The 27,872-nt window shown below is 39.5% G+C and overlaps 1 long non-coding RNA gene across 1 annotated transcript; it reads right to left on the bottom strand.

The window, feature by feature from the left end:
• Positions 1–21,729: 21,729 nt before the first annotated feature.
• Positions 21,730–24,827, bottom strand: LOC121599818. Its single transcript, XR_006005749.1, has 3 exons — positions 23,837–24,827; positions 22,107–22,456; positions 21,730–22,020 (listed from the first exon to the last, which is right to left on the bottom strand). It is a non-coding gene; the product is annotated as an uncharacterized LOC121599818 (long non-coding RNA).
• Between the last annotated feature and the right edge of the window lie 3,045 nt (positions 24,828–27,872).

Below are 27,872 nucleotides of genomic sequence, written 5' to 3'. Positions count from 1 at the left end.
GAAGTTGTATACAACGCCAACGTTGAAAAATATCAAGGCATACTCAATCACCATTATCCCAATACCCTTCTCCAGACGATCGATTTTCCCATATTAACATCGACATAGTCGGTCCTTTTCCAATCAGCAGAGGAAATAGGTACTGCTTGACTATAATCGATAGATTTACTCGATGGCCAGAGGCTTTACCTATTCCGGACATGACTGCTTCTACAATAGCTGATGCTCTAGTTTCGGGATGGATTGCGCGTTTTGGCGTACCCAAATATATTACTTCTGATCAAGGTAGAAAATTTGAGTCATCACTCTTCTTGGAACTAAACCGCCTGTTAGGTTCAACTCACCTGCGTACAACTGCATACCATCCTCAAAGCAATGGAATCATCGAAAGATTCCATAGAACATTTAAAGCAGCTCTTCTCTGCCACGATAATGAACACTGGTGTGAAAATCTCGCAGTGATACTACTTGGCTTAAGAACAACATACAAAGAAGATATTATAGCATCACCAGCTGAGATGGTTTATGGCACCACACTTCGTATCCCCTCTGAATTTTTCAACGATATTGGCGAAACAACAAATGAAGCTGAGTTTGTAGCTAATTTACGAAATGCCATGCGATCATTACGCCCCAGACAAACCTCATGGCATGGTTCTCGGAATATTTTTATTCCCACCGAACTAAAATCATGTAAATTCGTCTTTATTCGCAATGATTCCATACGACCAACACTTTCACCACCGTACGAAGGGCCTTATGAGGTTATGGATCGAACAGGAAAAATCTTCAAGGTCAACGTGAAAGGTCGTACAGTATCTATATCAATAGACCGCCTCAAACCAGCCCACATCCTACAAGAATCTTCTGCAAGTGTTCCTGCTCCACCTATCAGTTCTTCTGAGTTACCACCGACTAGGATCACTCGTTCAGGCCGAAGAGTGGTGTTTCCTACCCATCTTCAACAGTACGTATCCTAGTCTCGAAGGGGAGTACTGTAGCAGCCCACTGTGCAGTTCGCGTGGCTCGTACGCAGAGTACGAGCTGTCATCAAGAGCTGTCAGAATTCCGTGGCGTGAACGACCATTCTGTTTGGCGCCCATTTTGAGAGCAGACCGATTTGGAAAAGTAAAAATAAAGAAAATTGAATTAAACGCTAAACATGTTTCAAGAACAGTCAAGCTGGAGAACATACAGAGCATTGTCATTTGCTCGAAACACCAAACCAGCTGAAACCAAACTGATAAAAATGATTTAGTAGACTCTCTATTTGATATCAGTTGCCATTTTTTCAATTGAACTTGGCCACGTAGTCCGGAAATGCAATATTTCTACCAGAGAATAATTGGAACAAGTCTTGTAGGATGAGTGGATCAAAAATACGCCTTTTTAAAGGTTCAAATTAGTTCTTGCGTTGTGCAAGTAGTGACCAATAGTTATAAATGCAATAAGAAACAAGATCAGGACATTTTTTGATTCCATAACCTTTGTTTTCATACACATATTACGCCAAAGGTCTGATCGATGAATACTTTTTGCGCGCCCCTTAAACGACTTTTTTTTTAGTTTTATGTATTTTGGTTGCTACTGCACTATTTAAATGTTTATTTTTTAGCAAAACGTGTGTGTTGATTGTCCTTTTATCAAACTTTATCATTACTTTTACCACCCCATGCCTATTGCGGCCATAATTCGCGTTTTGCTGTGAAATATTCAGCTAGACGAATACTATTTGGACTGATATATATATATATATATATATATATATATATATATATATATATATATATATATATATATATATATATATATATATATATATATATATATATATATATATATATATATATATATATATATATATATATATATATATATATCAGTCCAAATAGTATTCGTCTAGCTGAATATTTCACAGCAAAACGCGAATTATGGCCGCAATAGGCATGGGGTGGTAAAAGTAATGATAAAGTTTGATAAAAGGACAATCAACACACACGTTTTGCTAAAAAATAAACATTTAAATAGTGCAGTAGCAACCAAAATACATAAAACTAAAAAAAAAGTCGTTTAAGGGGCGCGCAAAAAGTATTCATCGATCAGACCTTTGGCGTAATATGTGTATGAAAACAAAGGTTATGGAATCAAAAAATGTCCTGATCTTGTTTCTTATTGCATTTATAACTATTGGTCACTACTTGCACAACGCAAGAACTAATTTGAACCTTTAAAAAGGCGTATTTTTGATCCACTCATCCTACAAGACTTGTTCCAATTATTCTCTGGTAGAAATATTGCATTTCCGGACTACGTGGCCAAGTTCAATTGAAAAAATGGCAACTGATATCAAATAGAGAGTCTACTAAATCATTTTTATCAGTTTGGTTTCAGCTGGTTTGGTGTTTCGAGCAAATGACAATGCTCTGTATGTTCTCCAGCTTGACTGTTCTTGAAACATGTTTAGCGTTTAATTCAATTTTCTTTATTTTTACTTTTCCAAATCGGTCTGCTCTCAAAATGGGCGCCAAACAGAATGGTCGTTCACGCCACGGAATTCTGACAGCTCTTGATGACAGCTCGTACTCTGCGTACGAGCCACGCGAACTGCACAGTGGGCTGCTACAGTACTCCCCTTCGAGACTAGGATACGTACTGTTGAAGATGGGTAGGAAACACCACTCTTCGGCCTGAACGAGTGATCCTAGTCGGTGGTAACTCAGAAGAACTGATAGGTGGAGCAGGAACACTTGCAGAAGATTCTTGTAGGATGTGGGCTGGTTTGAGGCGGTCTATTGATATAGATACTGTACGACCTTTCACGTTGACCTTGAAGATTTTTCCTGTTCGATCCATAACCTCATAAGGCCCTTCGTACGGTGGTGAAAGTGTTGGTCGTATGGAATCATTGCGAATAAAGACGAATTTACATGATTTTAGTTCGGTGGGAATAAAAATATTCCGAGAACCATGCCATGAGGTTTGTCTGGGGCGTAATGATCGCATGGCATTTCGTAAATTAGCTACAAACTCAGCTTCATTTGTTGTTTCGCCAATATCGTTGAAAAATTCAGAGGGGATACGAAGTGTGGTGCCATAAACCATCTCAGCTGGTGATGCTATAATATCTTCTTTGTATGTTGTTCTTAAGCCAAGTAGTATCACTGCGAGATTTTCACACCAGTGTTCATTATCGTGGCAGAGAAGAGCTGCTTTAAATGTTCTATGGAATCTTTCGATGATTCCATTGCTTTGAGGATGGTATGCAGTTGTACGCAGGTGAGTTGAACCTAACAGGCGGTTTAGTTCCAAGAAGAGTGATGACTCAAATTTTCTACCTTGATCAGAAATAATATATTTGGGTACGCCAAAACGCGCAATCCATCCCGAAACTAGAGCATCAGCTATTGTAGAAGCAGTCATGTCCGGAATAGGTAAAGCCTCTGGCCATCGAGTAAATCTATCGATTATAGTCAAGCAGTACCTATTTCCTCTGCTGATTGGAAAAGGACCGACTATGTCGATGTTAATATGGGAAAATCGATCGTCTGGAGAAGGGTATTGGGATAATGGTGATTGAGTATGCCTTGATATTTTTCAACGTTGGCGTTGTATACAACTTCTCGCAAAAGCAATGCTATCTTTTCGAATATTTGGCCAAACGAATCTTTCGGTCATCAATTTGGCTGTGCTTCGTGTCCCAGGATGCGATAAATTATTTACCGCTCGCAGCGCAATATTTCGAAATGATGGTGTGACATACGGCCGAATACGATTAGTAGAGCAATCACAATATAATTGTGTGTTGCTGCCTGGAATCTCAATTAATTTTAATTGCAGCGACGATTCAGTTGTAGCTTGCAATATCTTGCGGAGTTCCTCGTCATTTTTTTGATCATTTGCCAGCGCAACAAAATCCATGGAAGGCAATGTGTGTATAGCTGATATGCGAGACAGCAGATCGGCGACGATATTTTCTGTACCATTTATGTGGCATATGTCAGTAGTTATTTGGCCTATGCAATCTAGTTGACGGGCTTGCCGATCAGAAGCTTTGTCGAGTTTTTGGCGAAATGCATATATAATGGGTCTATTATCAGTGTAAATATGATAGCTGCGCCCTTCCAGCATATACTTAAAGTGACGCACTGCCAAATATATTGCTGATAATTCTCGATCGTAAGTACTATACCGCAGCTGCGCTTTATCAATTTTTTTGGAAAAGAATCTCAGGGGTTGAACGTTTCCCTCCACAATTTGATGCGAGTTGTTGTTTACATGGATCGAAAGCTGCAAGAGTGTTGTCAGTCCAGGACAAAGAAGAGCAGTCGTTTAGTTTATTTCCTGGGATTAATAATGGAATTTGATCTTTAATGGCATGAGGAATGAACCTTCGATAAAAATTGATTATTGCCAGGAATCGTTTAAGTTCCTTTACTGTCGACGGAAGGTTAAAGTTTTGGATGGCTAGTACACGATCAGGTAATGGGCGAATTCCTTCAGCAGATACAGCGTGACCCAAAAAATTGAGCTTATCGCGACCAAATTCACATTTACCTACATTAATGGTCAGATTGTGATCATTTAGTCTCTCAAACAACTGTCTCAGATGTTGTTTATGTTCATCGAGAGAATTGGACGCTACAAAAAGGTCGTCGACATAAGGGAACACAAACTCTAAGCCACGCACAACTTCATGTATCAATCGCTGAAAGGTTTGAGCCGCGTTGCGCAAACCGAACGTCATGAATAAAAATTCGTACATTACGAACGGCGTTGTAATAGCTGTTGTCGGAATATCATCCGGATGTATAGGAACTTGATGAAATGCTTTTTGTAGATCAATTTTAGAAAATATGCATTTACCTTGTAACATTGATGTAAAATCCTGAAGATACGGCAACGGATATCGGTCCGGAACAGTTTGAGCATTAAGAGCACGATAGTCTCCACATGGTCGCCATGTTCCATCTGCTTTCTTGACCATGTGGAGAGGGCTAGCCCAATTGCTGCTTGATGGACGACATATTTCCAATTTCATCAAAAGTTCGAATTCGTTACGGGCTGCTTCGAAATTTCTGGTGAAAGTCTTCGAGGTCTAGCATATACAGGCTGGCCAGTCGTTTCAATTCTATGCATAACAGAAGACTTAGTTGTTGTACCCATAGGGGCGAGGTGTGTTATTTGTGGAAATTCAGTTAGTAAATCTACAAATGGCGACGCTGCGGAAAAAGTTTTCACCGAAATGTCAATATCTCTGGTAAGAAAACCACGTGACTCTAAATTGGTAGTGTTGTCTATGAGGCGGCCACGTTTTAAGTCAATAAGAAGATCAAACTTCCGTAAAAAATCTGCTCCGATGATACCCGTTGAGACATCAGCAATGAGAAACGACCACACAAATTCACGACGGAGGCCGAGGTTTACTTACAACACTTCACCGTATACTTCAATAGCAGTTCCATTAGCGGCGAACAATTGGATGGACGAAGGCTTTACTCTGGCTGATTTTAATCCTTTTGGAACGACGGAAACATCCGCTCCAGTATCGATAAGAAATTGCATATTAGTAGAACAATCTGCAATTTTCAGTCGACAGATTGTGGCTGCCGAGGAAAGTTGGCCATTTTCCTCCACAGCATCAGCAGAGTGGCGTCATTGCTGGCTGGAAGAAGGCCAATTACCTACAGAGCAAGGTGCGCGACATACTCTAGCATTACTTCCGTAAGTACGATGATACCAGCATGGCCCATTTGATGTGTCTCTAGCGCGATCAGCATCGGTACTACGTGCGCGAGAACGGGATCGACCTTGGGGGTTATTAGGATGGATCTTGTCGAATCGTTTCGATAATGCGTCGATTGCCAATTTAAGATCCTGAATCTGTTGGTCACTCGATGTTACATTGAGAGCAGTTGTAGTTGTTTCCTGACCGATAGAGCTAATATTTCGCAAGCTCATAGATTCGACAATAGCATCAGCTATAGTCGTCTTGTCAGCGGCATCACCACGCGAAGCGATTACTGCTGCTTGGGCGTGAGCAGGAAGTCGAGCTGCCCATAAGTCTAGCAGCAAGGTGTCCCCTAGAGAATCGCCGGCAAGTCGCTTCATCTCGTTAAAAAGATGGCTAGGCTTTAAATCTCCAAGGGGCATTTCAGACAACACACGATGCAAACGCCGCTGCTGGCTGTCAGCGAAATGTTCCGTCAGCTTCGATTTGATACATGCGTATTTTCCACTAGTTGGAGTATTCTCGACAATTGTGCGAAGTTCACCAAGTGTCTGCGGGGGAACCTGAGCCATGACGATATTGTACCGTTGAGAGTCATGTTGGGCAGTGATTCCAGATGCAGCAAACCAAAACTCGAGGGACATAAAATATGCGTCAATGTTGGTGTCGGCCATAACTGGTGGTACACGGTACAGCTGCGTTCTCGTTCTCCATTGTTTGTATTTGTTCGTAATTGTGAAAAATATTGACGGATCACGTCGGGGTCACCACTTGAGCGTTTAATTCAATTTTCTTTATTTTTACTTTTCCAAATCGGTCTGCTCTCAAAATGGGCGCCAAACAGAAAGGTCGTTCACGCCACGGAATTCTGACAGCTCTTGATGACAGCTCGTACTCTGCGTACGAGCCACGCGAACTGCACAGTGGGCTGCTACACATGTAATACATTTTTAAGTAATTTTTTTCAGAACTGGGACTCAAAGTACTTAAAACCTGTGTTGATATGTTTCCCTATCTCGTCTCCTATCATTTTGAATCATTTTTCTAGCTCACCTTACCTCACTGAGCCCTAGTATCATGACTTCATGATGCTACCGTTACACGAGGTTTTGATGTTGCATCTTAGTAGACTGTTTTCGCTATGGTAGACGTCGGCCGTATGACCTTGGCGATTGAAACATGTTTTAATATGTCAGTCGAGCCTAATTTGGAATAAATTCCTGAATTATTTGATGCACCTTAACAGATTTGGCCACTTTCTGTGTATGGTATTATTCAAAATATGTTTGTAATAACTCACTCATTCAAGCTATAACATGACCAGTTACGATGAAATGCAGCATAACCCATAAACCAAATGTGACCCATCTCTTTTCCTGATCTTATTGGCCATCACAAAATGCACTGATTCCTTGGTAAAATTTGATTTTTTGGACATTAAACCACTGCTTTCGTGAGATTAACCGTCAAATATGGCTGCTTACATGGCAGTTTGTCACTCAATAAGTGTCAGAAAAATGGCCTAACTCTGATCAAATGAAGGAACGAGGCCTCCCAAACATTTTGCAACCTTCAAAAATGGATAGGATAGGTTATGCATAGGATTAAGTTACAATTTTCGCCATCATGCTCCATACATTTAACTTCCCCGCCTTTAGTGATTCCCTGATCGCTTGAAGTGCAATTGAAACAACAGAAACGCATTAGTTTAGATTTTAGTAACTAGCTGATTGATAATAATAAATTGAATTCACGTCTACGTAGTGTTTGTCCAGTGTAAATAATTAAAAAGCTAGACAAACGAATACTTTTTGCGCGCCCATCAAACGACTTTTTTTAGCTTTATATATTTTGGTTGCTATTGTATTATTTAAATGCTTACGTTTTAGCAAAACGTGTGTATTGATGGTCCCTTTATCAAACCTCATCATTACTTGTATCGCCCCATACGTATTGCGGCCATAATTCGCCTTTTTCTGTGAAATATTCAGCTAGACGAATACTTTTTGGACTGACTGTACAGTCAACTCTCTCTTATTTGAGAGGCGATGGGACTATCGAATAAGAGGGGTTTTCAAATTACAGAGGTTGAAAGTGAATGAAAGGTCCATACAAACTAGAAAGAAACAGAGCAATTAGTATGCAGCCTTAACTGTTGCTATAGGAAACTGCGAACAGAATCGCCAATTTGAGCATACATCTTTTAATAACCATGGCAACACCATACACACATAAGAGGGATACAGATTACAGAGGTTTTTCAAATTAGAGGGTCAAAAATGTACTGGAAATCAAGGGACTGTGAAAAATGTTCAAATAAGAGAGGTTTCTCAAATTAAAGAGGTGTCAAATAAGAAAGGGTTCACGGATTCCTTAGCGTTTTGCAAAGACCATTGCGGTTGAAAATAGGTGACTTTTAAAGCTTTTAATCACATATTCATTGCTCTGTAATGGGATGGGATCCGAAGCCCTCCGAGGGATAACATAGGCTCTCCCATCCAACTCCTATTCCGACACGTCCTCGTCGTGCAGAGTGGTAACATGTGCCTCCATATATCCTAGCCTGGGTACACGGGCTAGATCCAACCCCTTGGGCGAATGGTGGCATATGGCAACCAGGAGGGGGGTGGGTCTCCCGACTACCAGAGAATAATTGGAACAAGTCTTGTAGGATGAGTGGATCAAAAATACGCCTTTTTAAAGGTTCAAATTAGTTCTTGCGTTGTGCAAGTAGTGACCAATAGTTATAAATGCAATAAGAAACAAGATCAGGACATTTTTTGATTCCATAACCTTTGTTTTCATACACATATTACGCCAAAGGTCTGATCGATGAATACTTTTTGCGCGCCCCTTAAACGACTTTTTTTTTAGTTTTATGTATTTTGGTTGCTACTGCACTATTTAAATGTTTATTTTTTAGCAAAACGTGTGTGTTGATTGTCCTTTTATCAAACTTTATCATTACTTTTACCACCCCATGCCTATTGCGGCCATAATTCGCGTTTTGCTGTGAAATATTCAGCTAGACGAATACTATTTGGACTGATATATATATATATATATATATATATATATATATATATATATATATATATATATATATATATATATATATATATATATATATATATATATATATATATATATATATATATATATATAAAAATTAGCCGGTCTCATGGTACAGTCGTCAACTCGTACGACTTAATAACATGCCTATATATATATATATATATATATATATATATATATATATATATATATATATATATATATATATATATATATATATATATATATATATATATCAGTCCAAATAGTATTCGTCTAGCTGAATATTGCACAGCAAAACGCGAATTATGGCCGCAATAGGCATGGGGTGGTAAAAGTAATGATAAAGTTTGATAAAAGGACAATCAACACACACGTTTTGCTAAAAAATAAACATTTAAATAGTGCAGTAGCAACCAAAATACATAAAACTAAAAAAAAAGTCGTTTAAGGGGCGCGCAAAAAGTATTCATCGATCAGACCTTTGGCGTAATATGTGTATGAAAACAAAGGTTATGGAATCAAAAAATGTCCTGATCTTGTTTCTTATTGCATTTATAACTATTGGTCACTACTTGCACAACGCAAGAACTAATTTGAACCTTTAAAAAGGCGTATTTTTGATCCACTCATCCTACAAGACTTGTTCCAATTATTCTCTGGTAGAAATATTGCATTTCCGGACTACGTGGCCAAGTTCAATTGAAAAAATGGCAACTGATATCAAATAGAGAGTCTACTAAATCATTTTTATCAGTTTGGTTTCAGCTGGTTTGGTGTTTCGAGCAAATGACAATGCTCTGTATGTTCTCCAGCTTGACTGTTCTTGAAACATGTTTAGCGTTTAATTCAATTTTCTTTATTTTTACTTTTCCAAATCGGTCTGCTCTCAAAATGGGCGCCAAACAGAATGGTCGTTCACGCCACGGAATTCTGACAGCTCTTGATGACAGCTCGTACTCTGCGTACGAGCCACGCGAACTGCACAGTGGGCTGCTACAGTACTCCCCTTCGAGACTAGGATACGTACTGTTGAAGATGGGTAGGAAACACCACTCTTCGGCCTGAACGAGTGATCCTAGTCGGTGGTAACTCAGAAGAACTGATAGGTGGAGCAGGAACACTTGCAGAAGATTCTTGTAGGATGTGGGCTGGTTTGAGGCGGTCTATTGATATAGATACTGTACGACCTTTCACGTTGACCTTGAAGATTTTTCCTGTTCGATCCATAACCTCATAAGGCCCTTCGTACGGTGGTGAAAGTGTTGGTCGTATGGAATCATTGCGAATAAAGACGAATTTACATGATTTTAGTTCGGTGGGAATAAAAATATTCCGAGAACCATGCCATGAGGTTTGTCTGGGGCGTAATGATCGCATGGCATTTCGTAAATTAGCTACAAACTCAGCTTCATTTGTTGTTTCGCCAATATCGTTGAAAAATTCAGAGGGGATACGAAGTGTGGTGCCATAAACCATCTCAGCTGGTGATGCTATAATATCTTCTTTGTATGTTGTTCTTAAGCCAAGTAGTATCACTGCGAGATTTTCACACCAGTGTTCATTATCGTGGCAGAGAAGAGCTGCTTTAAATGTTCTATGGAATCTTTCGATGATTCCATTGCTTTGAGGATGGTATGCAGTTGTACGCAGGTGAGTTGAACCTAACAGGCGGTTTAGTTCCAAGAAGAGTGATGACTCAAATTTTCTACCTTGATCAGAAGTAATATATTTGGGTACGCCAAAACGCGCAATCCATCCCGAAACTAGAGCATCAGCTATTGTAGAAGCAGTCATGTCCGGAATAGGTAAAGCCTCTGGCCATCGAGTAAATCTATCGATTATAGTCAAGCAGTACCTATTTCCTCTGCTGATTGGAAAAGGACCGACTATGTCGATGTTAATATGGGAAAATCGATCGTCTGGAGAAGGGTATTGGGATAATGGTGATTGAGTATGCCTTGATATTTTTCAACGTTGGCGTTGTATACAACTTCTCGCAAAAGCAATGCTATCTTTTCGAATATTTGGCCAAACGAATCTTTCGGTCATCAATTTGGCTGTGCTTCGTGTCCCAGGATGCGATAAATTATTTACCGCTCGCAGCGCAATATTTCGAAATGATGGTGTGACATACGGCCGAATACGATTAGTAGAGCAATCACAATATAATTGTGTGTTGCTGCCTGGAATCTCAATTAATTTTAATTGCAGCGACGATTCAGTTGTAGCTTGCAATATCTTGCGGAGTTCCTCGTCATTTTTTTGATCATTTGCCAGCGCAACAAAATCCATGGAAGGCAATGTGTGTATAGCTGATATGCGAGACAGCAGATCGGCGACGATATTTTCTGTACCATTTATGTGGCATATGTCAGTAGTTATTTGGCCTATGCAATCTAGTTGACGGGCTTGCCGATCAGAAGCTTTGTCGAGTTTTTGGCGAAATGCATATATAATGGGTCTATTATCAGTGTAAATATGATAGCTGCGCCCTTCCAGCATATACTTAAAGTGACGCACTGCCAAATATATTGCTGATAATTCTCGATCGTAAGTACTATACCGCAGCTGCGCTTTATCAATTTTTTTGGAAAAGAATCTCAGGGGTTGAACGTTTCCCTCCACAATTTGATGCGAGTTGTTGTTTACATGGATCGAAAGCTGCAAGAGTGTTGTCAGTCCAGGACAAAGAAGAGCAGTCGTTTAGTTTATTTCCTGGGATTAATAATGGAATTTGATCTTAATGGCATGAGGAATGAACCTTCGATAAAAATTGATTATTGCCAGGAATCGTTTAAGTTCCTTTACTGTCGACGGAAGGTTAAAGTTTTGGATGGCTAGTACACGATCAGGTAATGGGCGAATTCCTTCAGCAGATACAGCGTGACCCAAAAAATTGAGCTTATCGCGACCAAATTCACATTTACCTACATTAATGGTCAGATTGTGATCATTTAGTCTCTCAAACAACTGTCTCAGATGTTGTTTATGTTCATCGAGAGAATTGGACGCTACAAAAAGGTCGTCGACATAAGGGAACACAAACTCTAAGCCACGCACAACTTCATGTATCAATCGCTGAAAGGTTTGAGCCGCGTTGCGCAAACCGAACGTCATGAATAAAAATTCGTACATTACGAACGGCGTCGTAATAGCTGTTTTCGGAATATCATCCGGATGTATAGGAACTTGATGAAATGCTTTTTGTAGATCAATTTTAGAAAATATGCATTTACCTTGTAACATTGATGTAAAATCCTGAAGATACGGCAACGGATATCGGTCCGGAACAGTTTGAGCATTAAGAGCACGATAGTCTCCACATGGTCGCCATGTTCCATCTGCTTTCTTGACCATGTGGAGAGGGCTAGCCCAATTGCTGCTTGATGGACGACATATTTCCAATTTCATCAAAAGTTCGAATTCGTTACGGGCTGCTTCGAAATTTCTGGTGAAAGTCTTCGAGGTCTAGCATATACAGGCTGGCCAGTCGTTTCAATTCTATGCATAACAGAAGACTTAGTTGTTGTACCCATAGGGGCGAGGTGTGTTATTTGTGGAAATTCAGTTAGTAAATCTACAAATGGCGACGCTGCGGAAAAAGTTTTCACCGAAATGTCAATATCTCTGGTAAGAAAACCACGTGACTCTAAATTGGTAGTGTTGTCTATGAGGCGGCCACGTTTTAAGTCAATAAGAAGATCAAACTTCCGTAAAAAATCTGCTCCGATGATACCCGTTGAGACATCAGCAATGAGAAACGACCACACAAATTCACGACGGAGGCCGAGGTTTACTTACAACACTTCACCGTATACTTCAATAGCAGTTCCATTAGCGGCGAACAATTGGATGGACGAAGGCTTTACTCTGGCTGATTTTAATCCTTTTGGAACGACGGAAACATCCGCTCCAGTATCGATAAGAAATTGCATATTAGTAGAACAATCTGCAATTTTCAGTCGACAGATTGTGGCTGCCGAGGAAAGTTGGCCATTTTCCTCCACAGCATCAGCAGAGTGGCGTCATTGCTGGCTGGAAGAAGGCCAATTACCTACAGAGCAAGGTGCGCGACATACTCTAGCATTACTTCCGTAAGTACGATGATACCAGCATGGCCCATTTGATGTGTCTCTAGCGCGATCAGCATCGGTACTACGTGCGCGAGAACGGGATCGACCTTGGGGGTTATTAGGATGGATCTTGTCGAATCGTTTCGATAATGCGTCGATTGCCAATTTAAGATCCTGAATCTGTTGGTCACTCGATGTTACATTGAGAGCAGTTGTAGTTGTTTCCTGACCGATAGAGCTAATATTTCGCAAGCTCATAGATTCGACAATAGCATCAGCTATAGTCGTCTTGTCAGCGGCATCACCACGCGAAGCGATTACTGCTGCTTGGGCGTGAGCAGGAAGTCGAGCTGCCCATAAGTCTAGCAGCAAGGTGTCCCCTAGAGAATCGCCGGCAAGTCGCTTCATCTCGTTAAAAAGATGGCTAGGCTTTAAATCTCCAAGGGGCATTTCAGACAACACACGATGCAAACGCCGCTGCTGGCTGTCAGCGAAATGTTCCGTCAGCTTCGATTTGATACATGCGTATTTTCCACTAGTTGGAGTATTCTCGACAATTGTGCGAAGTTCACCAAGTGTCTGCGGGGGAACCTGAGCCATGACGATATTGTACCGTTGAGAGTCATGTTGGGCAGTGATTCCAGATGCAGCAAACCAAAACTCGAGGGACATAAAATATGCGTCAATGTTGGTGTCGGCCATAACTGGTGGTACACGGTACAGCTGCGTTCTCGTTCTCCATTGTTTGTATTTGTTCGTAATTGTGAAAAATATTGACGGATCACGTCGGGGTCACCACTTGAGCGTTTAATTCAATTTTCTTTATTTTTACTTTTCCAAATCGGTCTGCTCTCAAAATGGGCGCCAAACAGAAAGGTCGTTCACGCCACGGAATTCTGACAGCTCTTGATGACAGCTCGTACTCTGCGTACGAGCCACGCGAACTGCACAGTGGGCTGCTACACATGTAATACATTTTTAAGTAATTTTTTTCAGAACTGGGACTCAAAGTACTTAAAACCTGTGTTGATATGTTTCCCTATCTCGTCTCCTATCATTTTGAATCATTTTTCTAGCTCACCTTACCTCACTGAGCCCTAGTATCATGACTTCATGATGCTACCGTTACACGAGGTTTTGATGTTGCATCTTAGTAGACTGTTTTCGCTATGGTAGACGTCGGCCGTATGACCTTGGCGATTGAAACATGTTTTAATATGTCAGTCGAGCCTAATTTGGAATAAATTCCTGAATTATTTGATGCACCTTAACAGATTTGGCCACTTTCTGTGTATGGTATTATTCGAAATATGTTTGTAATAACTCACTCATTCAAGCTATAACATGACCAGTTACGATGAAATGCAGCATAACCCATAAACCAAATGTGACCCATCTCTTTTCCTGATCTTATTGGCCATCACAAAATGCACTGATTCCTTGGTAAAATTTGATTTTTTGGACATTAAACCACTGCTTTCGTGAGATTAACCGTCAAATATGGCTGCTTACATGGCAGTTTGTCACTCAATAAGTGTCAGAAAAATGGCCTAACTCTGATCAAATGAAGGAACGAGGCCTCCCAAACATTTTGCAACCTTCAAAAATGGATAGGATAGGTTATGCATAGGATTAAGTTACAATTTTCGCCATCATGCTCCATACATTTAACTTCCCCGCCTTTAGTGATTCCCTGATCGCTTGAAGTGCAATTGAAACAACAGAAACGCATTAGTTTAGATTTTAGTAACTAGCTGATTGATAATAATAAATTGAATTCACGTCTACGTAGTGTTTGTCCAGTGTAAATAATTAAAAAGCTAGACAAACGAATACTTTTTGCGCGCCCATCAAACGACTTTTTTTAGCTTTATATATTTTGGTTGCTATTGTATTATTTAAATGCTTACGTTTTAGCAAAACGTGTGTATTGATGGTCCCTTTATCAAACCTCATCATTACTTGTATCGCCCCATACGTATTGCGGCCATAATTCGCCTTTTTCTGTGAAATATTCAGCTAGACGAATACTTTTTGGACTGACTGTACAGTCAACTCTCTCTTATTTGAGAGGCGATGGGACTGTCGAATAAGAGGGGTTTTCAAATTACAGAGGTTGAAAGTGAATGAAAGGTCCATACAAACTAGAAAGAAACAGAGCAATTAGTATGCAGCCTTAACTGTTGCTATAGGAAACTGCGAACAGAATCGCCAATTTGAGCATACATCTTTTAATAACCATGGCAACACCATACACACATAAGAGGGATACAGATTACAGAGGTTTTTCAAATTAGAGGGTCAAAAATGTACTGGAAATCAAGGGACTGTGAAAAATGTTCAAATAAGAGAGGTTTCTCAAATTAAAGAGGTGTCAAATAAGAAAGGGTTCACGGATTCCTTAGCGTTTTGCAAAGACCATTGCGGTTGAAAATAGGTGACTTTTAAAGCTTTTAATCACATATTCATTGCTCTGTAATGGGATGGGATCCGAAGCCCTCCGAGGGATAACATAGGCTCTCCCATCCAACTCCTATTCCGACACGTCCTCGTCGTGCAGAGTGGTAACATGTGCCTCCATATATCCTAGCCTGGGTACACGGGCTAGATCCAACCCCTTGGGCGAATGGTGGCATATGGCAACCAGGAGGGGGGTGGGTCTCCCGACTACCAGAGAATAATTGGAACAAGTCTTGTAGGATGAGTGGATCAAAAATACGCCTTTTTAAAGGTTCAAATTAGTTCTTGCGTTGTGCAAGTAGTGACCAATAGTTATAAATGCAATAAGAAACAAGATCAGGACATTTTTTGATTCCATAACCTTTGTTTTCATACACATATTACGCCAAAGGTCTGATCGATGAATACTTTTTGCGCGCCCCTTAAACGACTTTTTTTTTAGTTTTATGTATTTTGGTTGCTACTGCACTATTTAAATGTTTATTTTTTAGCAAAACGTGTGTGTTGATTGTCCTTTTATCAAACTTTATCATTACTTTTACCACCCCATGCCTATTGCGGCCATAATTCGCGTTTTGCTGTGAAATATTCAGCTAGACGAATACTATTTGGACTGATATATATATATATATATATATATATATATATATATATATATATATATATATATATATATATATATATATATATATATATATATATATATATATATATATATATATATATATATATATATATATATAAAAATTAGCCGGTCTCATGGTACAGTCGTCAACTCGTACGACTTAATAACATGCCCGTCATGGGTTCAAGCCCCAAATAGACCGTGCCGCCATACGTAGGACTGACTATCCTGCTATGGGGGGAAATCAATAAGTCACTGAAAGCCAACCCCACAAGTGGGTTGGTAGGCCTTGACCGGCATCGGTTGTTGAGCCAAAGAAGAATATATATATATATATATATATATATATATATATATATATATATATATATCTATGCAATACTATTTGGACTGATATATATATATATATATATATATATATATATATATATATATATATATATATATATATATATATATATATATATATATATATATATATATATATATATATATATATATATATATGTATATATATGTATCGTATAGGTTATGGAATCAAAAAATGTCCTGATCTTGTTTCTTATTGCATTTATAACTATTGGTCACTACTTGCAATATTGCATTTCCGAACTACGTGGCCAAGTTCAATTGAAAAAATGGCAACTGATATCAAATAGAGAGTCTACTAAATCATTTTCATCAGTTTGGTTTCAGCTGGTTTGGTGTTTCGAGCAAATGACAATGCTCTGTATGTTCTCCAGCTTGACTGTTCTTGAAACATGTTTAGCGTTTAATTCAATTTTCTTTATTTTTACTTTTCCAAATCGGTCTGCTCTCAAAATGGGTGCCAAACAGAATGGTCGTTCACGCCACGGAATTCTGACAGCTCTTGATGACAGCTCGTACTCTGCGTACGAGCCACGCGAACTGCACAGTGGGCTGCTACAGTACTCCCCTTCGAGACTAGGATACGTACTGTTGAAGATGGGTAGGAAACACCACTCTTCGGCCTGAACGAGTGATCCTAGTCGGTGGTAACTCAGAAGAACTGATAGGTGGAGCAGGAACACTTGCAGAAGATTCTTGTAGGATGTGGGCTGGTTTGAGGCGGTCTATTGATATAGATACTGTACGACCTTTCACGTTGACCTTGAAGATTTTTTCTGTTCGATCCATAACCTCATAAGGCCCTTCTTACGGTGGTGAAAGTGTTGGTCGTATGGAATCATTGCGAATAAAGACGAATTTACATGATTTTAGTTCGGTGGGAATAAAAATATTCCGAGAACCATGTCATGAGGTTTGTCTGGGGCGTAATGATCGCATGGCATTTCGTAAATTAGCTACAAACTCAGCTTCATTTGTTGTTTCGCCAATATCGTTGAAAAATTCAGAGGGGATACGAAGTGTGGTGCCATAAACCATCTCAGCTGGTGATGCTTTAATATCTTCTTTGTATGTTGTTCTTAAGCCAAGTAGTATCACTGCGAGATTTTCACACCAGTGTTCATTATCGTGGCAGAGAAGAGCTGCTTTAAATGTTCTATGGAATCTTTCGATGATTCCATTGCTTTGAGGATGGTATGCAGTTGTACGCAGGTGAGTTGAACCTAACAGGCGGTTTAGTTCCAAGAAGAGTGATGACTCAAATTGTCTACCTTGATCAGAAGTAATATATTTGGGTACGCCAAAACGCGCAATCCATCCCGAAACTAGAGCATCAGCTATTGTAGAAGCAGTCATGTCCGGAATAGGTAAAGCCTCTGGCCATCGAGTAAATCTATCGATTATAGTCAAGCAGTACCTATTTCCTCTGCTGATTGGAAAAGGACCGACTATGTCGATGTTAATATGGGAAAATCGATCGTCTGGAGAAGGGTATTGGGATAATGGTGATTGAGTATGCCTTGATATTTTTCAACGTTGGCATTGTATACAACTTCTCGCAAAAGCAATGCTATCTTTTCGAATATTTGGCCAAACGAATCTTTCGGTCATCAATTTGGCTGTGCTTCGTGTTCCAGGATGCGATAAACTATGTACCGCTCGCAGCGCAATATTTCGAAATGATGGTGTGACATACGGCCGAATACGATTAGTAGAGCAATCACAATATAATTGTGTGTTGCTGCCTGGAATCTCAATTAATTTTAATTGCAGCGACGATTCAGTTGTAGCTTGCAATATCTTGCGGAGTTCCTCGTCATTTTTTTGATCATTTGCCAGCGCAACAAAATCCATCGAAGGCAATGTGTTTATAGCTGATATGCGAGACAGCAGATCGGCGACGATATTTTCTGTACCATTTATGTGGCGTATGTCAGTAGTTATTTGGCCTATGAAATCTAGTTGACGGGCTTGCCGATCAGAAGCTTTGTCGAGTTTTTGGCGAAATGCATATATAATGGGTTTATGATCAGTGTAAATATGATAGCTGCGCCCTTCCAGCATATACTTAAAGTGACGCACTGCCAAATATATTGCTGATAATTCTCGATCGTAAGTACTATACCGCAGCTGCGCTTTATCAAATTTTTTGGAAAAGAATCTCAGGGGTTGAACGTTTCCCTCCACAATTTGATGTAATACAGCACCAGCGGCAATGTCTGAGGCATCAACCCAAAGAGAAAGCTCAGCAGATTTAGCAGGATGAGATAATAAGGTGGCTTGTGCGAGTTGTTGTTTACATTGATCGAAAGCTGCAAGAGTGTTGTCAGTCCAGGACAAAGAAGAGCAGTCGTTTCGTTTATTTCCTGGGATCATGTTCAATAATGGAATTTGAGCTTCAATGGCATGAGGAATGAACCTTCGATAAAAATTGATTATTGCCAGGAATCGTTTAAGTTCCTTTACTGTCGACGGAAGGTTAAAGTTTTGGATGGCTAGTACACGATCAGGTAATGGGCGAATTCCTTCAGCAGATACAGCGTGACCCAAAAAATTGAGCTTATCGCGACCAAATTCACATTTACCTACATTAATGGTCAGATTGTGTTCATTTAGTCTCTCAAACAACTGTCTCAGATGTTGTTTATGTTCATCGGGAGAATTGGACGCTACAAAAAGGTCGTCGACATAAGGGAACACAAACTCTAAGCCACGCACAACTCCATGTATCATTCGCTGAAAGGTTTGAGCCGCGTTGCGCAAACCGAACGTCATGAATAAAAATTCGTACATTCCAAACGGCGTTGTAATAGCTGTTGTCGGAATATCATCCGGATGTATAGGAACTTGATGAAATGCTTTTTGTAGATCAATTTTAGAAAATATGCATTTACCTTGTAACATTGATGTAAAATCCTGAAGATACGGCAACGGATATCGGTCCGGAACAGTTTGAGCATTAAGAGCACGATAGTCTCCACATGGTCGCCATGTTCCATCTGCTTTCTTGACCATGTGGAGAGGGCTAGCCCAATTGCTGCTTGATGGACGACATATTTCCAATTTCATCAAAAGTTCGAATTCGTTACGGGCTGCTTCGAATTTTTGTGATGAAAGTCTTCGAGGTCTAGCATATACAGGCTGGCCAGTCGTTTCAATTCTATGCATAACCGAAGACTTAGTTGTTGTACCCATAGGGGCGAGGTGTGTTATGTGTGGAAATTCAGTTAGTAAATCTACAAATGGCGACGCCGCGGAAAAAGTTTTCACCGAAATGTCAATATCTCTGGTAAGAAAACCACTCTAAATTGGTAGTGTTGTCTATGAGGCGGCCACGTTTTAAGTCAATAAGAAGATCAAACTTCCGTAAAAAATCTGCTCCGATGATACCCGTTGAGACATCAGCAATGAGAAACGACCACACAAATTCACGACATTCTATTTATATAGAATTTTTTAACAAACGCTTCCTGCAATACACATCGTAACATATTTTTTGATTAAAAACTTTGAACTAAGCCTATACAATGTAAGTCCTCTATTAGATGTGGGCTGCGGCAAATGTTTTTTCAAAACCCGCGATCCAAAAAAGATTGAAGAGCACTGCTCTATAATATTGGAGCAGTTCCGTGGAATCCAAGCATTGTTCAAAATTGATATAACCGACTTATAAACATTTTTTTTAATATACAAAAATATGAATAATAAAATTTCGTGTGCGACCTTCAATTCGAAAGTCTTATTGTGGTGTTAAAATAATCTTAATATTACATAATGGTTGCATTAAAAAATGGACAACAATTGTCGATTTTTCATGGGTTTATCTTAACCCGCAGTAACAAAACGTTAATTACACTTTGAGCAGTAGTATCTCATTAGTTAGCAGACAAAATTTGACACCTCTATCAGACTAACTCTAACCATGATGGCCAAAAAAATGAATCAAAAGCGTGCGCGATCAAAGAATGGCACCCCGTAACGTCCAAAATGGACTCCGTGCGGAAGTTTGTGGACGCCGTATATACCCGTTTCGGAATTTCGGTCGCCAACATCTTGGCACTATTAGGCAATAATCAAAGCATCGAAAGAAATCCCAGTTTCATTTTTGAGGTTCCAAAAGAAGTTGAAATGAAGACAGAGGGACAAGTAGCTACATTACTGCGGTAGCTGGATCGGGGGATCGATGCAACCCGCCAAACCGTAAAATAATAGCTGGGAAACATGAATAAACAGATCAGGAATTAGAAATCGCATCCACTGGCTTCGCAGTGGCAAACAATTACGCGAAAACTCAATGCAATCATTTCAGGTGAATTTCGACAGAATTTCGATATAACACCCTAGTCCGCAAACTGGTCCAACATCCGTCATCTGTGTCCCATCGATTTTTTGTACACCAACGTGATGCAAAAACTCTACTCTAACAATTTTCTAGCAAAAACTTAGGAGGAATTGGTGAAAAGGTAGAACTTAAATAATGCATGTCTCCGTCCACCATGATGAAAATTCCTAATAACTGACGAAATGCAATTCGCAAAGTCTTTAACTCATTTGTGCAAGTAATCTGAAATAATTCCCTTTCAACAGATGTAAAAGTAAAGAAATTATTTTTCCTATTTTTTTTCTACAGCCATCCGAAAATGGCATATTTTCGCCACAGTGATTATCAGGTGCACGGTGTCGGTGCAAATCGAACCACAAATCATGGTTGATTGAAACTTGTAGAGTTTAATCATAACAAGCTCCGACAAGTCACAAAGTACAAGCGACAAACTGCACTTTAAAGTTTTAATTTTTTTTACATTATCATGCAAAAGTTACGGGGATATTGACCTCGAGCTCGAACATACTGAACGGTCCGTCATTCCATAGTACTTTAATTAAAAGTTGAAAAAGTAAGATGGTTTGATATGGTATACTAAAAGATCTTCAGTAATTAGTGCATGAATCGTTTCTTCCCATCTTTCAAAATCAGTCAAATCCTTTCGCGGGCCGGATTGAATGTTGTGGCGGGCCGCATTTGGCCCTCGGGCCGGACTTTGCCGACTGCTGGTATAGAGTATTGGTAAAAAGACGTGAAATAAGAACAGAATTGTTTATCTACATGTGCATGAAAACTTTTAAATGTGCCCTGCAGTCAGTATAGGTTCTGTTGCGAAATCCTTCAACCGGGCCAAATTAACTAGTAGGATGACAAATTTTAATTGTTAAAATCAGAATCGTCGTATCTGCGAATCGTCCTAACTCGAGGGAGTTGTAACTCGGGAGACGCCTGTACATAATTATTCCTTCAGGGCAAGAGAAAAGGAAGTTTTATGAGGTAAAGGAGCACAAAAATACCTACGCAGAAGAATACTCTACTTTTGAAACAGTTTGGTTCTAATTAACGATGCGAGTCTGAACATACAAATGAATTTACAGACTTTAATTTTTATTCAAAAGGTTTCCAAAGACAGGCATGAATATTTAGCAACATACAAAATCATACTAGTAGTTACCGTACACACGATCTGCATCATACACCAGTTTGGATGCGAATGAAGCTGCGAACACTAGGAGCCGTTATTTTTGTATATACTGCGTCCCGGCCATTACCACACGAAGTAACTAGGATCGCAACTCCAGTCAGTCTACCGCACCACTCCAGGGCATTGCCATAATCACCAGGGCATAAATCCGCTGCTTTGCCGCCCTTAGCACAGAGCATGCTGGAAGAAAGAAACCAATACATAATTTCAATTGATTGGTGGTCGGATTTCGAATTACTTAAATAATGCATAGTGACCACACTTACTTTGAAGTAATTTTCACTCCAAATGTAGCCCAAACTCTAGCACAGGTAGCATCCGATGTTATGTACATGTCAGCAGAACGTAATACAGTAGCAGTTGCTGGGAGATTGGCAATTGATCTGCACCACCGGAACACGGAGCATTTAGTTCCAATTGTTACTCCATCTGGTGCAAGCGGTATCGATGCAATATATTGCTTTCCTCTGAAGGCATTCGTTGGCACAGCAAGGCCAGCAATATTGAAATCTGATACACCACTATTCGGAACGTAGTTAGGATGAACAGCGATCCTGATCACTTGAAATAACACCCCTCCGGAAGTTGCTGATGAACTGCCTCCATAGAGAGTAACCTGAAACATTGATAGGATAGTTCGAGGAATTATTTGAGTGGGAAGATAATCTATGCCTTACAATTTACGCTTTGAACACTGTTGCGATATGGAGAAACATCATCAGCACCAGTCAACGCACAAGATAATGAGATGACAACAGCACTGGAACGGTATCGGCCATCGAGGCGTAAAGTTAATGCAAAAGGATACCTTGCAATATCCACAGCAAAACCGTTGATGATTCGTCCAGATTGTGCTGTTTCTTCAGCTTTAGTCACATTTTTATCATTGACCAGTACTGATGCTTCTGCGGTTGTCTTTTCATTTTCGTTTGCGGAAACTGCATTGCTGCAGAATAGCCCAAAATGACTAAGCAGATCACTTGCTTCATCGTTAGTTCTGCGAAACTGAGGTTCAAGTGGAGTGCGTTTCAGTATTTAAACCCCAAATCTTATCGATGTGTGCATCAAAAATTTATATGTACATGCACGTTGCTGCATAACTTAAACAGAGTTAATTAATCTGTTCAAATAATAATGACGCAGTCTTCTAATGTATGTCAAAATGCCAATCTTTACGCTACGTGTAACACTTGTGCAATGTGACTTGTTTTTGCGAAAATACTTACGCCAAACAGTGATAAGTGGTTATGCATAAACTACGTAACACAAAAAGACATAAGTTTTAAACCTTTTCCTGATTTTATAAAAATGAGACCCTAAAGGCTATCCTTTAGTCTTAATTTTTTAAAGCTAACGTTATTTGTACCTAGGTACGTGAAACATTGTTACGTTTAAGTAAGAATATAATAAAGTAAGTAGGCTGCTGTCACTGCGGTTGTTGATGTCGACTGATCGATATATATTATAAATCTTGGCATTTGATTGGATCGGTTAGAATAGTGATGAGTTCAGGGCGAAGGGAAAGATATAAAAAGGGCGAAATACGCAACGAGCTTCTTTTGTAGAAACCCGGTAAATAAATTTTTGATTCGCAATAGTGTTCCTAAAAAAGCTAGAAAAACAGTGTTATTTCAACAGATGGACTTTTTCCGAAAAGATAAATATAAAAAATTAAGACAGATAGTTGCTTTCCATAAACATCCTTGGAAAGGATAGTATTCTTTCTCGCAAAAATAAATCCTACGATGTTGCGAGTTGCTATCTGCAACCTATTCAGAATTTTCGCCATGTCGATCGTAGATATGCGTGTAGGTATGTTTTAAGTTCTACCTTCGATTTTTATAAATTTCTCCTAAGTTTTTGTGAAAAAATGGTTGCGGTAGAGCAATTCAATAGCTGTTCTGATTTTGATACAACAAACTAGCTATGATTTCATATCAAAATTTCTCCAAAATTATCCTGAAATATCGTATTGAGTGTTGGTGACATTGCTTACCGCTGCGAAGCCTGTGGACGCGATTTCTGCTCCCTGATATGTTTGCTCATGTTTCCCAAGTACTATTTCACTGTTTGGCCGGTTGCATCAACCTCCCAACCAAGCGAACGCAGCTTTGTAAAGACTTTTCCCATGATCTTCATGTTCAGCTTCCTCTTGAACCTCGAGTCGCTCAGGGTCGACGACCATTCAGTACTGGGCCTTCTTTCGATGCTCTGATTCTTGTCTTTCATTGCTAAGATGTTGTAGATGCCGGTATACGATGTCCTCAAAATAGTGCACGATGTTAGTACAAAATACAAACTGTGACGAGTTATATTTTTGCTACGTAGTTGGATAGGCCGGGGTTTTTGAACATATTTTGATTGTTATTCTTCTTTTTTCCAGTTGATGGTATCTAAATGGCGAACAATTCTGCCATCTAAAAACATACGCGTTGCCCTACTAAATTAAACAAAAAAAAACATAGCTCCGAGAAATGCGTATATCATCCGGATATACGATCCATTCATCCTTGTTGTGATAACGTCGTTTGTTTACGTTGGCGGAATCACACAACTTCTCGTCATGGTACGACATTGTAGGGTTCTGCGGCAAAGGTCGACGGGGGGCTACATTGCCCTCCTTAGCTAACGGAAAGGGCCATGACGGGAGTAAACGAAGCGGTATAAACAGGGCCGAAGGAAGCGCCTTCGGTATCTCATTTGCACCACAGATTTAGAAGGAGGAATAAAAACTAAATTTATGATTTTTCAACTCCGAAATATCAATATTTTTCACATTCATTTAATCGTTTCACAACAATCCTCGTCGCTCTATTGTCGCTGCAATCTTAGAAAATACTACTGTCTTATTATTGACTTCAGAATGAAATCATCTTCATTCAACAATGTTAATTCTGCTCGTTCTTGCATGGCTACTGTGTTACTATGCAACTATTATTCAAATGATAAAGAGCTCGATTCTAAAGATAACTGGATAACACAATCCAATGAAACTACATTAAACTACAATTAAATTAAATTAACCTATCAATGAATGGAATATAAAAACATCAATTATATAACGAAATTCAAATTGTTATTCATCTTTGTACTCTCTTGGATTGAATTGTATCTCAACTGTTGATTTAAGTCGTAAAAAAAAAGCGTTACACGTGCCTTAAGATTAAAAGTCGCATGCGTCTCTTTGCTTATTACAAAGTCTATATAATACAGAGGTCGATGCATAGCTCGATTTTGGTCCACCATTTTGAAAGCTTATTTTTGACAGTTGGATGAAAAAGTTTGTAAACAATTCCACACAATCAAACACTTTTTAGAGCCAATTGTGCTTTTTCTGCACAAAACCTAATGTAACTGTACATTTCCTTCTCATGTACGTGGCATGGAGTAGTTTTTTCACTAATTCATCAGTTAAACACGACCAAAAGCAGGAAACAAGCCTATTAGCTTTGGTCCTCTTGAGCTCCACATGATTTCGTCCTAATTTTAGGCACTGATCTTGTTATAATCAATAATTGTACCATAATTCTATCTTTTCTTGATATTCGTCAACTTTTTTAAGTGCAATATTCCGAACAAACGATGTAAAAATGACCGAAAATGCATTCAGACCACTGAATGCACAACAACTAAAACCTCAATGTATGCTACGATGAAACTATTGAAGCTTTTTCATCCAGCTGTCAAAACTTTCCCACGCTTTTTGATCAAATGTTCTGGACGACTTGACCTCTGTATTATATAGACTTTGGCTTATTAGATGGCGGCTGGTTTTCCCTTCTAACTTCCTTAAAAAAACGAAGTTGTCTCACCGACAAACCGACGTGACACTTCGAACAAAATGAGCTTCAAATGTTGTCTCCTTATTTCAAATGAAAATACGTTAAACACTAGCGCCATCTCTATAATGATTCGCTTACTACACTGACACAGAGAAGAAACTGCTAAATCCCCTTTTTGTTTTTCTTCGCAAATTCCAATGCGCATTGTTTTAATTACTTCTTACATCTTTTGCATTGATTTGGAAACTTATATAATGATTTTTCTAGGTGTTTTGTCCAATAATTCTCACAAAATCTTGCCTCACACTTCCTTCGCAATTTGTATTTAGAAAAGTTGTTTACATCGAAGCAGCAGTGAACAGAGCTTACTTTGACAGAAGCAATCGCCTCACTGGTAAATGACAGTACTTTCGTGTGGGACACTTTTGTAACGCCAGTGTCACGTCGGTTTGTCGGTGGTTGTCTCTTACAGCTTTTAAGATAAAAGTGATTTTTTTGTAAAGATGTGGCTTTTCCATACTCGGTTGTCGTGCGCAAACTATAAGTATTTGTGCATTGAGATGTCTAGCATTGTATAAATGTACGCAGACATGAAATAGTCTCGGAAAGATTTGATACCTCTTAGTAAAGTCTATGGAGGGTACAGGTCGATTTATAGCTCTTTTTTGCACTAATACAAAGATCATGGATTTGACAGTTGCCTCGTTCCTTTCTACACGCACGTACACAAGCTCGAAGTGATCGGGGTATTAATTTGGCGACTATTTATACCTATTTCGGTGAGTTTTTTGTTTTTCTTAATTTAATTGAGATAATAATATGTTCAAATTTGTTCTCCCAGCGAACATTTGCACCAAACACAAGGATTTTTACTGAAAATTATTTTTTCGTAGCGTCAATTTATCACAATATCACAAGAATTTGGATGTTTTTTGGGTGTGCGGCACTCAAAAATAATTATTGCATTTGAAATATAATCGAAAAATATCGTTATAAAGAGAATTTAGGGTAAAAAGATAAATGAACCGGATGCAGCATCCCATACAAAATGTAAACAAACGAACGGTATAATTTATGTGTCAAAATTATTCATACTTGGTGTCTCATCAAGTTTCGACCAGGCTACTTGTATGCCGTTTGAAATGTTGATAAACGTCCATAAATTGCAACAAAGTAGGCCGTTATTTGTTGTTGTTGGACAAATCGTCATTCATACAAATCGCTTGGCAACATTTCTCTGCATCTTCGAATATCTATTCATGATTGGGTAAAATTATAGGCTCCTCGACCCAAAACGTTTTTTGACAGATAAATAATACCAGCCTCTAGCTTCAACCCACCGCCGCTAGATGGCGTACGCGTTCACAAAAATTACACTACGGAGTACGATCAATGTAGCCCGGCCTTTAAGTTTGCATCGACCTGTATCCTATACGGAATTTGGCTCTTAGTATGGACGCTGATGAGCACACCATGTGGATGAAGCTTGGAACTTACACTGACATAAACTCACACACCCATTGTTTCTCATATTCCCGAAAAAATTAAATCAGGATAATAAAGTAAATACCTGTTGGAACCTCCCACCAAAGGTATAAAACTACCTGTCATAAAAGGACATTTAAAACGAGCGTAGGCGTGAAATATCACGATGCGTAACCGAAGAAAAGGGTTCAAAAGGGCCGCAAGACAGGAACCAGCCCTTTTCAAAACCAACCGTAGAAATTTGTTGGCACGTTATATTTATATTCGCAAGAAATTCATTACGCCTTGGTTTTAGTTCCCAACATACCAACAATACAAAAAAAGGAATGGTTCGACGAAGAGTGCAGACGATCACTATCCGAGAAGAATGTAGCGCGCACCCACATGCTACGGCATGAAACTCGTCGAAACGTGGAGATCTACAGACGACTGAGGAAACAACAAACCCTGCTCTTCCAGGCCAAGCAGCGCCGTTTTGAAGAGTCAGACGAACAGCTGCTGGAGCAGCTTTCTCAGTCGGGTGACACCCGCTTGTTCTACAGGAGGTTGAAGGAGGCACGGAACGGGTTTGCTCATAAAACCGCAATGTGCCGGGATGCGTTAGGAAATCACCTGAAGGACGACCAAGAGGTAATCGAAAGGTGGAACTAGCAACAAGTGATAGAACGAGGTAACCTCAAATTTTTGAGCCATCACAGTTCTGAATGCCGCGTACAAGATCCTGTCCCAGATCCTGTTCTGCAGACTTGCGCCCCTTGCTACAAA

Source organism: Anopheles merus, chromosome 3L, assembly GCF_017562075.2.
Source record: "Anopheles merus strain MAF chromosome 3L, AmerM5.1, whole genome shotgun sequence".
NCBI lineage: Eukaryota > Metazoa > Arthropoda > Insecta > Diptera > Culicidae > Anopheles > Anopheles merus.
This window is presented reverse-complemented; position numbering and strand designations above follow the sequence as displayed.